This window comes from Pinus tabuliformis, chromosome 3_1 (assembly GCF_031772625.1).
Source record: "Pinus tabuliformis cultivar Carrire ecotype Pingquan chromosome 3_1, CPIR1, whole genome shotgun sequence".
In the NCBI taxonomy this organism is placed as follows: domain Eukaryota; kingdom Viridiplantae; phylum Streptophyta; class Pinopsida; order Pinales; family Pinaceae; genus Pinus; species Pinus tabuliformis.
The window spans coordinates 495,079,484-495,093,917 of NC_142301.1; positions in this window are offsets into that span (position 1 = coordinate 495,079,484).

Sequence of the window (14,434 nt, forward strand, 5' to 3'; positions counted from 1 at the left end):
CATTTCTACAAAGTCAAACTTGGCCTGGGAGAAGGAACTAACAATTTTGCTGAGCTCCTTACACTTAGACACCTGCTGCATTTCACCCTCGCGCATAATTGCATATCTGTTCAGATCTTTGGAGATTCACAAATCATCATAAACTGGTTCAATGCTATTAATCAATGCCATGCCATTTCTCTTCAAAATATACTAATTGACGTGCTTAATCTCAAATCAGGTTTTAATTTGATCTCTTGTCAACACATTCACAGGGAATACAATGAGGATGCTAACAGGCTTTCCAAGGAGGGCTCATTACTTCCCAGAGGCTTGTGGATAATCAGTGAACAGGTGGACTCAAAAGTCTATCAATACCACCACAGACCGTACATAGACCAGGATTATCACAAGGTGGATCGGCCATAGACTACTATGGAGATGCGGCCGATGTTTTCTTCTTTTAGTTTATATATAGAAGCTGAACCTGTATATTTATTTTTTGCTATCACAACACAGACAATATTATTTTGAAAATGGCCAGCAAGGTCAAGGTTTTTTGCAAACGCAAAATATGTATATAGCTCTAGAATGATCATTCAGATAACGCATATGCCTACAAGCATCTACTACATGTAATTTTTCTCACATAAATGAAAGATTAGGATTTTTCTCTTCAAAAAAAAAACCATCCTCATAAAGAGTTGTTTCATTTTTTTAATGAGGTTGACACAGTAAAAGAACCATCCTCATAAATATTTGTTTCATTTTTTAACGAGGTTGACACAGTAAAAGAACCATCCTCATGATGACCTTGGTCATGGCTTCCATCTACATCCTCATAAAGAGTTGTTTCATTTTTTAATGAGGTTGACACAGTAAAAGAACCATCCTCATAAAGAGTTGTTTCATTTTTTAATGAGGTTGACACAGTAAAAGAACCATCCTCATAAAGATTTGTTTCATTTTTTAACGAGGTTGACACAGTAAAAGAACCATCCTCATGATGACCTTGGTCATGGCTTCCATCTACATCCTCATAAAGAGTTGTTTCATTTTTTAATGAGGTTGACACAGTAAAAAAACCATCCTCATAAAGATTTGTTTCATTTTTTAACGAGGTTGACATAGTAAAAGAACCATCCTCATGATGACCTTGGTCATGGCTTCCATCTAGAAGGAACACATGCCAAGGGACACATATAAATAACATCATTCCAATGGACAAATGTAAATAACATAAACCATCGATGAAATTCATCAATTAACTCATTAAAAAATGAAGTGAGAAGAAACGCTTGTTTTTATTAATGTTGTGAAGCTCCTCCCATTGATCTCAATCCTCTCCAAGAATAATAAGCTCTCCAACCTGTTTCCCCCAGCATGAAATTACTCTCAGTAGCCTCCCTCAACTCCCCCCACCTATGGCTTGATTAATAGACCAAAAGGAAGTAGTATGAGATCCTTAGTCCAAGGATGAGATCCACTAAAAAGAGGGATGAGGGTTTCTTGAAGAATGGTAATTAGTTACATCAAAAATGAGGTTAGGCTTGAATAAACATGAGTTCAAGGCTTTCTGTTGGGAATGATTCGCCCAACAATTCTTCTATATCACACTTTTTATTTTTACTTTTTATTGATTTACCTGTGGAATTTACAGTCGAAGACATAGCGTAGATATGCAAAACTTATAGTGGAAGAAACTGCACATGTGCGGATTATGTTCAGAAAAATTGCACAAATGCTAAAAAACAAGGTTTTGTACCATGAGATCCAGAAATTCCACTTTATTCAAGGTATATAAGTTGTTGACTTGCAAGGGAGTGCTTCATGACACTTGGATGGATGGTGAGAGATCTAATTTTGATGATTATTTTTCATGATGATTTTACATGGTCTATAAGTATGCAACTATCTCTAGAGCCATCTTGCGTCTTAGAACCATCAAAGTATAAAGTCCAAATATTGTTAGCCACTAGAATTCTTCCTATACTATTATTTTTATCACTATGTACATCTATATTACAAGATTTATTTGTACCAGTTGGAGAATAAGGAAGGAGCTCCAATTGTGTATCTGGTGGGATGGGTGATGGTTTTTCTTGATAACACTTGTATTCAGTTTCTAAGAAATGATTTCCAAAGATTAAATCAACAAAGGAAATAGGATCATTGTTGTCCTCGAGTGATGTCATAATGTATTTCATGTATGACTCACTTTCCACTCGAATTTGATTATTTATGCCCTTATATGGAAGCCATAAATGTGACCAATCTGTAGCAAAATACCCTTGAATTTTACTAGACTAGTCGGCTTCAGGGATGTCTACAATTACAATATTTATAAATTGGTGAAATCGGTGATCAAATGATAATCAAATAAGAACATTCTTGTGTTCACCAATAGCTTAGACAAGAGATTTGTCTAGCTAAATGATTTGTGCATTGGTTTTATCCTATTTAGCATTTACTCTCTTAGCAACAGATAATGGCATTACGTTCACAGATGCACTGGAATTAACTAAAAAATTATGTACATTGTAATTAAAATTTTCAAAAGTTAACAAAAATGGAGGGAAGAGAGTGTTAGCATCTAACGTTACAACATTAGCCATAGATTCAAGGCAACCAGAAGACTTTCCAGACACCTTTTGAGAGGTAGAATATTTGTCACCTGGTGAAGGTTGTGAAAATGATTGGAAAAGTAGTTCATGTTGTCTTGCTATGTTCACAAGCTCATAGACAGAAAAATTGGCTCGAGCTCTCTTCAAATCTTCAACTATGTTGTAATCAATTGTTTCATATTTAGTAGGTAGTGCTGAAGTGTCTGGAGGAGTAGCTTTGATATACACTTTCAGAGAGATGGACTTACTTTTACTGCTAGAGGAAATGTTCTTGGAAGTGGTTGCATTTCCATACTTACTTTGTGCATTATGAGCATGATTAATCAGTGGTGAGATTTTTTTTTTTTTACAGAAACGGTTATGGAGTGTTTATATTCATCTTGTCCTGAATGCCGAAAATTTGATTACATTGGGGATTTCTTTGTCCTGTTGCATCTCATTGCTAAGAATGAGGATGCAGCTGAAGCTTGAAGATTTCTTCCTTGATAAGGAACCCATAGCATCGATTTCAGAGATTTTCCCCCACTTGAAGATACAAACAAATTTATTTAATAACAAGCAGTAAAACATGGCAGCAACCAGCTTATGGAATGGGTTCCCATGATTCTTCTTTGTCTTTCATCTTGACCCCGACAGAGAGGAGGGAAACTTTGTTGGCTTCAATGTCCGCCTCTTTATTATGAGTTCTCAGCACATGGTAGTAGTTCAAGTTCTGAAAAGTGTTTTCCAAGCCTTTGATTCTGGTTATCAGCCTTGCTAGTTTAAGATCCAACGCTGGGGAATTGGAAACCATTGCGTTTATAATGATCTGGGAGTCACCTATAACATTAGCTTCATTTATGCTTAATTCTTTGAGGATCTTGAGACCTTGAAAGAGGGCCAAGGCCTCAACTTGAATGCTGGAAGAATATCCAAGTCCCCAAGCATAGGAATGGATTTTTTCCCCAATTGGATTTACAACAACACCTCCTGCACCAGCTTTGCCCGGATTGCCCTTTGCTGCCCCATCAAAAAAGAGGGAGTGCCTTGCTTGCGATTTGATCCAGTCTTGAAAGTCAGTTTCAGATTTCCTTATTTGCCAGTCTTTAATAGTAGGGGCTTTTCTAACTGCTGGTTGAAATTGTAGTTCTAGAATTGATCCCCAAGTGATGTCCTGTTGGCTGAGATTAGAGTCGTCTTTTATATCAGTGAAGCACTCCTTTATGTGGCATTTAATCTTGGTTTCTAAGGCCTTGTGGTTCTACTTTGTATTTCTGAAGAATCTTCTGTTACGTTCTAGCCATATCTACAACCTTTGGAAGGATAGCCCATGCAGTTTTAATTATCTGGTTTTTAGGAGGTGGGTCAGGATATCTGATTGCCCAATTAGAAAAAAGATCAGCATTGGAGCAAGGGAGCATGAAATTAAAATCACTTGAATATTGATGATTAAAATCACTATATAATGACCAATAGACAATCTCGATATTGACGCGTGGGTGTTTCAAGACATTATCCCCGCGTTTCTCTTCGTGGATAATTATTGAAAAAAGGAATAAAACACGTGTCTTATCATATTCTTTTGTTGGACGGTTCAAGGACTCCATATATTAGCTATGTGTCATATAAGATTCCTTTACTGGACGGTTCAAGGACTCCCTATATTGGTTGGTTGGTTCTTGTAATGATTACCTCGAGTCTGATGGAAAACTTTTGCAGTGAAGAGTACGAGTTCATGCTAGCAAAGCTTCTTCGTACATTCCAAAAATCATTACTCAATAAGAGGAGAGCCCAACGAACCAATCAAAAGCAGCAAAAATAAATTTAATATATATATATATATATATATAATGTTAACTTTACAAATTGCAACTTAATTTTTGATCAACCGATAAGAAATTAAAAGTTAAATGCATACCGAATGCGTTATACCCGCGGCCACATGGATGATGATAATAATAATAATAAAACTATTTAAAAAAATATATTGATGTATAAAAATATTATACATTTAATTGTTAATATTTTATTAATTTATGGTTAGGTATTTAAATTTTTTTAATAATAGATCTAATTTAATAGTGTCTGTAATTCTTATAAATTTAATAATAGATTTATCTTAATTTTGGATTGACCAAGGGCAGAGAGGGATCAATTCTCTCAAGATGCATACCTCATTTTGAGTGCAAAACTTAAAGAAAGGTTCGCACAATGAAAATTTTTGATTCCTCTCGGCTCTTGGTAAAACTGGAGTTAAAATTGATATTGGATAATGAAGAAATTACAAATCTCTATAGAAAGAACCCCTCTCTTTCTCTCTCGCGATATATATATATATATATATATATATATATATATATATATATATATATATATATATATATATATATATATATATATATATAATTTGATGTAAAATTACGTTGGAAATTAAAGTATTTTATTTATGGCTGACATTATTTTTTAATTTGTTAATCTAAATATTATTTTATTATTTTTAAATGTAATGTTACATGACAACATCTCCCCCATACTAAGTTGTAGAGCATCTGTCAACACAATAAAAGTAAGAAATAAAGTTTATCACATACAATTATATATATATGAAAAACTTTGAGATAAATTTAAAACATGGCGCTCCCTATTTGTATTTGGCTTTTGTTATCAATTTGTTGATATAAATTAGTGTATCTAATTTAAAGGGATTTGAGAATGTGATTGATTAACATCAAACTAGTCAAATTCTCAAAAATAAATATTTGAGATAACTAATTAAACTAATTCCTTAAATTCAACAATTATTACTATATTATTATACACATTTTTATATTTCCATATATATTTTTAATTTCATATAACTTTGTATGTTTATAATAGAGACAAGATAAATAAAGCTATGGAAAAAACCTTAAATCATTCTATTGCATATTGTATTAATCTCTTGGTACATAACACTTCATTTTTAAGGCACTTTCCAATTCCACTTTCCCAAGAACTTATTATATTTCTAAAAACAATTTGAAACATATAATTATATTGATGATTTTTTTTTATATAATTTAAAGAAAATGAGCCACATTTAATAGTTTAAAACTTTAATACTAAAACTACTTATGTGATGGATTAGGAAGAAGAAACTCATCATAATTCAACTCACAAAAACCTTAGTTTTAAAATATAGTTTCTATGTTGTTGTATATATATACTCTTGGGAGGACTACATCTTCATCATGTCCAATATATCACCCCGATCGGGGCGGGGAATTGAATCGGTGACTTCAAATCAAATGAGTGCCTTAACAGAGCACTCGATCACCGTCTATCCAAGGCCTATGGACAATAATATAATAATAATAATAATAATATTATTATTATTAAGGTCATATTCTAATTAAATATCAAGTTTATATATATATATATATATATATATATATATATATATATATATATATATATAATTATTTGTATTTTAAGAACATTGAATCATATTAAATTATTTAGCATACCATCAACTTCATCATTAACTCATGATTTTATTGGCCCACTGTACTTTAAAAGAACAATGACAATCATGTGCATATATTGTTGTATCCAAAAAACAATACATAATATATAATAATAACAACAACAACAACAACAACAACAATCTAATTTGAAAGTCACGGAGACCTTCTTATTTATAGGAAAAAATCCCTTCCACACTCATAAAAAGAACCCCTCCATATGATAATTCAACTAATATTTTATAAATATAACATATTTTAACCTCATTCCAAATTCAAACACATAAATGAAAAAAATACAAATTCTTTATTAAGTCTACTTCAATTATATATTTAAAAAAATCAACCATATAAAACTACCTCTTCCATATAATGATTCAAGTGCTACACATATATTAACCTCATTCCAAATTCAAATACATGAATTAAATAAAAAATACAAATTCTTAATTTAAACACATGAATTAAATAAAAAAATACATATTAAAAAAAAAAAATTGTAAGCTTAGTAGGACCTTTGTATTCATTTTCTATCGAAAGAAGGACAAGTTACAACCAAAAATCACATGTTTATGTGGACTCAACCAGCTCAGAGGGAAACCAGATATGTTGGTCACCTAACTGCATGATATGCCATCCAGAAACAAAATATTATAAGCATGTCAAGCCATGCTAGATATGTCTGAGTATCCTTATACTTCCTATATTCTAGATAACTGAAAACATACAATAAAGTTTGTAGCATCTGCATATAACAAAAACAAAACAAAGATTAAATCCCCATGCTACTAACTGTTAGATGAATCTTCTGGAGTAGGATCCTTCACACTAGAGCCTGGAAGCTCAGTTTGCGGGATACATGGGATGTGCTGCTCGATACGACTAAGACGCCCATTTTGCATCTGAAGCTGAAACTGAATCTGTTGAAGAACCTTACTGAAATGTGAGAGTTATTGAGATGTCAAAGGTGAGCCCGAAGGGATTTGCACCAAAGCTTTGGCTAATAAGTTTTTCATCAACCAATACAAATGGACAATTTGCTTGTATTGAGAAGAACGACCTCGAGAGTGATCAGGATCAAGAGCCAAGGCTTGCCAATCACCCAAATCAATTTTTGTTTCCACAGCTTGCCGATTAAGATCGGCTTCCCACTCGGCTATAAGCTGACGAACCTGAGAGGAGCTACCCTCATGGTATGCAGTGGCAGCATCGTTGATTATGTGAGCAGTAGATTTCTGACCTCGACCTCTTCCTACATTGGAGTTGGCTTGGTGGCCCACATGGGTTTGCCTTTGCTTCTTGCCACAACCACGAGATCCTCGGGTTTGATGGCCCCTCACCGAAGTAGCGGGGGCCATGGCACAATAGGGGCTTAAGCCTCTAACAATTCCGGGTTCAGACCACCACAACAAACCTAAATTAATCATGCAACGAAGAACTTTACAATTCCCAGAACCTCCCCAGATGAAAATACCTGGCAAGTAATCAAAACAAGATACCAAAAAATAATAAGTTACCTGACTGTTTATCCTGCACCAAGCAACGAGACAAAATTGGGGCAAATCCCAAAACCCAAAACCATACCACCAACCTTGCCATGAGTGTTGGGGGACAAGAATTTGAAACGAACAGCAGGAGAGTCGGAGCCAAGTAAACCTAGAGTTGTGACAACAATTAACCAGAGAAATACCATTGTCATCATGCCAGGGATTCAGATAGAGAAAAATCAACAAAAGACATAGTTTCTTCGCCCATAGAATGCCCATGCGAGAAAGCAAAATACCATAACAAACAGAGACAGGGGTACATAGTACAACTAAACCCTCATAAAAATCCTTCATTGCCATCCACAAATCCCGGTGTTGCTTCCTTTGCATTTTCAACCTCAAAACATAACCTTTCCTCCAAAAAACTAGCAGAATTATGGGACTATCCATGAGAGCGAGGCAACAAAAACATAAACTAAAAACATACTCGAAGAGCGTAACCTAAGTAAACAGAAAGACAATAATCACCCAATGGAAAATCATGAGGAACGTCTCTCCAACACCACAACTAGCTACCAACCTGCCGATATTCAAATTTCGATTGCAGAGAATAGAATGACTTACCCATTCTTAATTATTAAGTCTACTTAAATTATATATTTAAAAATTAAACAATATAAAAAATAACTTAAAGTACTACTAATGTCACCAATTACTTTAAAAATAATATTTCTTATTAAGGTTTAATCTTTTATAACTTAAAGTACTACTAATGTCACCAATTACTTTAAAAATAATATTTCTTATTAAGGTTTAATCTTCCCAGTATATTTAAGTTAAAAATAAAAAGCATCATCATTACATAAGCAAAACAAATGCAATCCAACTATAACCAAATACACACCTTTGATTTATCGTATCAATCTGAAGTAGGTAAACAAACATCCCATATTCAAATCTAACTAGAACATGCTCACTTGATAAATTATACCTGGATGTTGAATAAACAACATTAATTTTTTTCAAAGGAATAATTAACATTAATTATTCAAAAGCCATGTTGTAATCCAATTACAACATGTTCACTCCATCAATGACGAGGTTGAATAAACAACATTATTTATTCAAAGTCCTTAATGTTCTAAGCCAACTGGAACATGTTGACTGTACATCATAAGTAAAATCTCCAAGTCAAAAATTCAAATACTTTTTCCATTGAAATTATTTTTTCCAAACAAATGATGTGGACCCCTTATGAGAGGGTTAAATGAAAGCATATATCACACGTATCAAAGAAAATCCTTAGAAGTTAAACTGTGACATGGAACCTATGTCACATGTACGTAGGAAGGATGGAAAGATCCATGTTCCTCCCCTAAGCAATATTTTATGGGGTTGTTGGTGGTTGCCTTAATAGCTAGATTGTCTTTATCTTTCTCCTATTAAGAGAAGGTGGGTGGAATCTTTGACAATCTTTTAATTTTGTTTATTCTAATTAGCCTTAAGGTAATTGCATCACGATGATGTATGAATTAAAGTTATATTATTAAGACAAAGTAGAATTATAATTATTTTATAATTTAAAGATTAAAATGGAACATGGTGCAATAACCACTTGCAATTATCAAAAGTGCAACATGACAATTAATGAGTCATACCACTGTGCATATGTCATGCTAACCTCTATGAAGATGCCAGTTTGACAATTGCATAACATTCTAGAATATGAAATTCCCATTCCCCACTAGTGGAAGAGATTGCCCAATTGTTGTGCATTTATGCTTGTGAATGTCCCCACCTTGTTGTATATGATATTAAGTAATTGGAAGTTCATGTCCCCATGTCCCCACCTTGTTGTATATGATATTAAGTAATTGGAAGTTCATGTCCCCACTTGGGTTAGAGAATGCTTGTTCGTTAGGTGCATAATCTCCTCCATGTTTTTATGGGTTCCATTTTTGTTGATTAAAGGATGCCATTTATTGGTATGGTAATTTTCCTTTCATATTTGATAAGCTGAAGATATTAATATAAGATATTAACCAACATTATATAAATAAATAATAGAATATAAAGAATTAAAAACATAAAATATATCAATATAAAATTATATAAATAAACAATATATTATAATAAAAAAAAATATAAAGAATAAAATATAAAAATAATTGATGATTTTATATGGTTTTAAATTATATATATATTAATTATTTTTATTAAAGATATTTACAATTTCTTATATCAATGAATTAATTTTAATTATTATTAAAAAAATACTTAAATTCTTACGATGTTCTTATAAATTTTAGTCTTTTAAAATTATTATCTTTATTTTGAAGTATAGAATTATGTGATTTCTATTATTATTATTATCTTTATTTTGAAGCATAGAATCATGTGATTTATATTTTTATTGGATAATAAAAAGTGAAAAAAATAAAACAAAATTTTTTTAATATTAAAAAATAAAAATAAAGTCAATTTATTTTAATTATTATTAATGTTAATTTTTTAATATAAAATTATAAAATTATTATTATTATTATTATTATTTTTTATTTTTTTATAAATATATTAAAGATACATACATTACATATATTTTATTTATTGAATTGTAACAACATTTTATTTTCTTTGATGTAACGAATATAAATTTTTATTTAGAAGAATATATACATATATTATTAGAGGTCGTGTTATAATAAAAAGTTAATTAAAAAACATTTTATTTTCTTTCACGTAATGAATATGGATTTTCATTGATGATGATGATGATGATGATGATGATGATGATGATGATGATGATGATGATGATGATGATGATGATGATGATGATGATGATGATGATGATGATGATGATGGTGGTGGTTAACGTCCGCTGAGACCAAATAATGATCTATCGGACCTAAAAAGACAAATTATTTATTTTGATTTAAGATTTTATTCCTATGCTCAAAAAGCTTGGAGAGAAGCCTCCCGAGTTCACTATAATTTTGGCATTGTAAAAGGCTAGGATGATGATGATGGTGGTTAACGTCGGCTGAGACCAAATAATGATCTATCGGACCTAAAAAGACAAATTATTTATTTTGATTTAAGATTTTATTCCTATGCTCAAAAAGCTTGGAGAGAAGCCTCCCGAGTTCACTATAATTTTGGCATTGTAAAAGGCTAGGAAGGTCAGTATTGTAACAAAGGTTGTGAAATTGAGATCTAATGTGGTTGTATGCAGGGCACTCTAAGAGGAAGTGGTTTTCATCCTCGATGCTCCTATTCTCACAAATATGGCAGATCCTTTCTATCCATGGCGTTTTAGGAACTGCCCAGCGGCCAGTTTCACTATGGAGCTCATGAGAATTCGTTCTAATCTTTGCTATATTAATTTTCTTTTTTGAGCTAGTTAGAATAGAGAGATACCTTTGATCTTCAAGGGTGGGGTTGATGACCTTCTTATAATAACTTAATTTTCTTTTAGACGCTAAATCTTTCTCACACCACAATTTTTCTTTGAACTTAGAAGTAACAATATCTTTAATGTTATTTATGTTTTGCAAAGCATCATTCTCATTGATCTCCCAATAGTTTAACCAGGCCCTTGTGTCCTTATGCCATCCTCGGTTAAGCCTTAGGTGATTTTGGTTGGAATTTAAAGCTAGCTTAGGAAGTCTATGATTGTCTATGTTATTGAGCTTGTGCTTGTACATCAGAAACCTGAGCATAGCTAGGCTCTCAATAGAAGAAAGGCCTGCTTCTATAAGGAGAATAGGATAGGGTGTATTACTTTTAATTTTCAGGTTATAAGTTATAAAACGCTTCTGGATTTGCTCAATCTTCCTCCATGATTCTCTGGAGATGCTGCAGCCCCAAACTTCACAGCCATATAAGATAACAGGAGTGACTAAAGTTTCAAAGAGGAACTTCTTTTTATCCCACATTACGAGGTTTGCTGTTTTACAATTATTTTCAAGCCCAAAATAGGCTTTCCATCCCCCATTGATCCTTTTCTCAATGCTATGGTTCCAGTTGAGCTTGTGATGGATATCAATTCCTAGGTACTTGTAAGAATACACTTCCTCCAAGTTATTATTGTCATACGTAAAATTAGCGCAAGTGTCCTTTTTAGATTTGATAATTATAACTTTTGTTTTGTCTGTGTTAACAGTCATACCCATGGTAGAGCAGAAATCCTTAAGAAGCTTGAGTTGCTTATCAAGATCAGAAGGGCACCTTGCCAAAAGAACAATATCGTCAGCATAGAGAAGAAGGATAATGACTATTCCAGCTAAGATTGTGCCACCACATCCTGCTTCTTCTAAATAACCTTCGAGCTTATCGATGTAAATGCCAAATAGAGTAGGGGAGAGGGGGCAACCTTGTTTAACTCCGATGTTACACTTAATATCTTTTGACCACCCCTCATTGTTCTTTAGCTTGGCAATTACATTCTCGTATAGCCTTATAGCAGCAGCTCTTAACTCAAGAGGAACCTTTAGCTCTTCTAACCTCTTCCAAAGGTTATATATGTATGGGGTTTTATAATAAAAAATGGGGTTTTATAATAAAAAATTAATTAAAAGTTTAATCAATTTAGAAAATTTAATTTTTAAAGTTTTTTAATAATTTATTTTGCTTTAAGAAATGTAATATTGATTTTTATTTTATTTTAAAATAAAAATATATTAATATTATAAATAATTTTTAAATATAGTCGTTTAATGAAGTAAATTTTTTAATTTATTTTGGACATTTAGATGAGAAGTATATTGGTTATTTTAGAGGAAATGAGGCAATACAGACATGAACGAAATGAGGTCATAACATTTCTAAACGATTTGTAACAAAATCAGTGGGATATTCTTGACCGCTTGATGTCATTGCACAAGAGCCAACGACATACCAATGAACAATTGGATGAGATGGAGGCGCGCTTCACTCTGGAATCGAAGTCACATGGTTCGGGTTCGAGTTCAGGTTTGACAATGATTAGGTTCAATTCGAGTTCGAATTTTTTGATGAGGTGCGGATGAGGTTCGCCATTAGGTTTGTTTATATATATATATATATATTAAAATGTGGTATAGGCTAAAATAGTAAGATATCAACATACAAAAACCATAAAATGCTATCATGAACATGGAGGCTGCAAGGATAGATTACAAGCTTGAGTTGTGACATGAGGCTATGAGTTTTGATTTATGGATTTGGTCAATGGCTATGAGGTTCATTGAACCTCAAATTTTTTTTTAACGTTTGCCAAAATTCGAACCTCAACATTGAAGTTCGATGAACCTTGTGACATAGAGTGAAATTCCATGCTCATAGGGATCCCGATCCTCTCGTAGCTTCGGGTGTTGCTTATGTACCTTATTTTCCTCCTTGATCTATGCTGACGGTTGGCTGTATGTTTATTCTATGTGTTTTTTAGGTTATTTGGTTATTTTCTACTTAGTTTTTGCATCACTCTCCTAGATAACAAATCCAGTAGGGGTAAATTTGTGATAGTAATGAGCTTCATGTATATCCAATGTAACATTTTGACGAATTAATAAAAAGTTTTTGACCGAAAAAAAATAGAAAATTTTAATTTTTAAGTTATGGAGTCTATATAATTTAAAAATATTATAATTTTTCTATAAGTTAAATCAATTTCTACATTCAAATATACAATTTAAATAATTCAATATTGTCATTTCATCTAAAATAATATCACGTGAAAATGACTTAAAATAAATCAACTTATTAAACAACAAGTTTCCAAATATATTAATTATATTTTTCTATTAATACAAACTAATATGATAATATTTATATTAAATAAAATATATAAAATTATATATCTAAAATTTATAAAATTATATATCTAAAGTGATTTAAATATCTATGTGAATGATCTATGTGATGAAGTGTGTAACATCTTATATAACCGAATGGTTTGATTTTTTTTTTAATAATTAATAAATGAGTCTTAATTAATTTTTTTAAAATAAAGTTTAATGATAAAAAAACAAAAAATTCTTTATCAAAGATGTGTTTTAAATTATAAAATTATATTTATTATTTTAATTTTTTTATTACACATAAATTATATAATATGTTTTTTAAATTATAAAAATAAATTTAACATTTACAAAAATATTATACAAATTAAATAATTTAATATCTTGATTTCAACAAATACATCATACATTACAAAACTAATTTATCAATTTTTTTCAATTGTTTTATCATTCTTAAAAATACATTAATTTTATGAGTATATATATATAAAACCGTGGTGAATTGGTAACTAGTTGGAGTAATATGGGCAAGTTCAAAATAGAATATATCTAAGCAACAAAAAGAAGGGTTTTGTAAGTAAATACCTTATAAAAGTGCTTGACAAAGCACAAAAGTTACAACACATAATGTTAGACTTCATTTTCCATCAGGGAATTACAATATGTGTGATTTGGCCATTAATCTCTAATTCACCTATCTTCATTTTACACCCTTAGTTAGTATACTTGTCTCCTTCTTTGTTGAAGTCTCTTAGGGCATGAAAATATGCTTTGGATATTATATCTTCTCCAAATTTCCAGATTCTTTTTATGATGTTTTCCATAGATTTCTCCTTTAGGAGGGAGCTTTTCATCACATGATAGAGGGTTAGGAGAGAATCTCCCATAACCTTACGTGTGTCCAATTGATGTTATTTGGCTAACTAAAATCCTTAAGACTATATATATCTACTTGATTATTTGTCATATGACCAAGATCCAATAAGTACTTGAACACTTTGTTCTCTTCAAATTCATAGAGTACTTTGTCATTTTCACTATATCGATAAATAATGAAAAATGCAAACACTTTTTTATTAATAAAA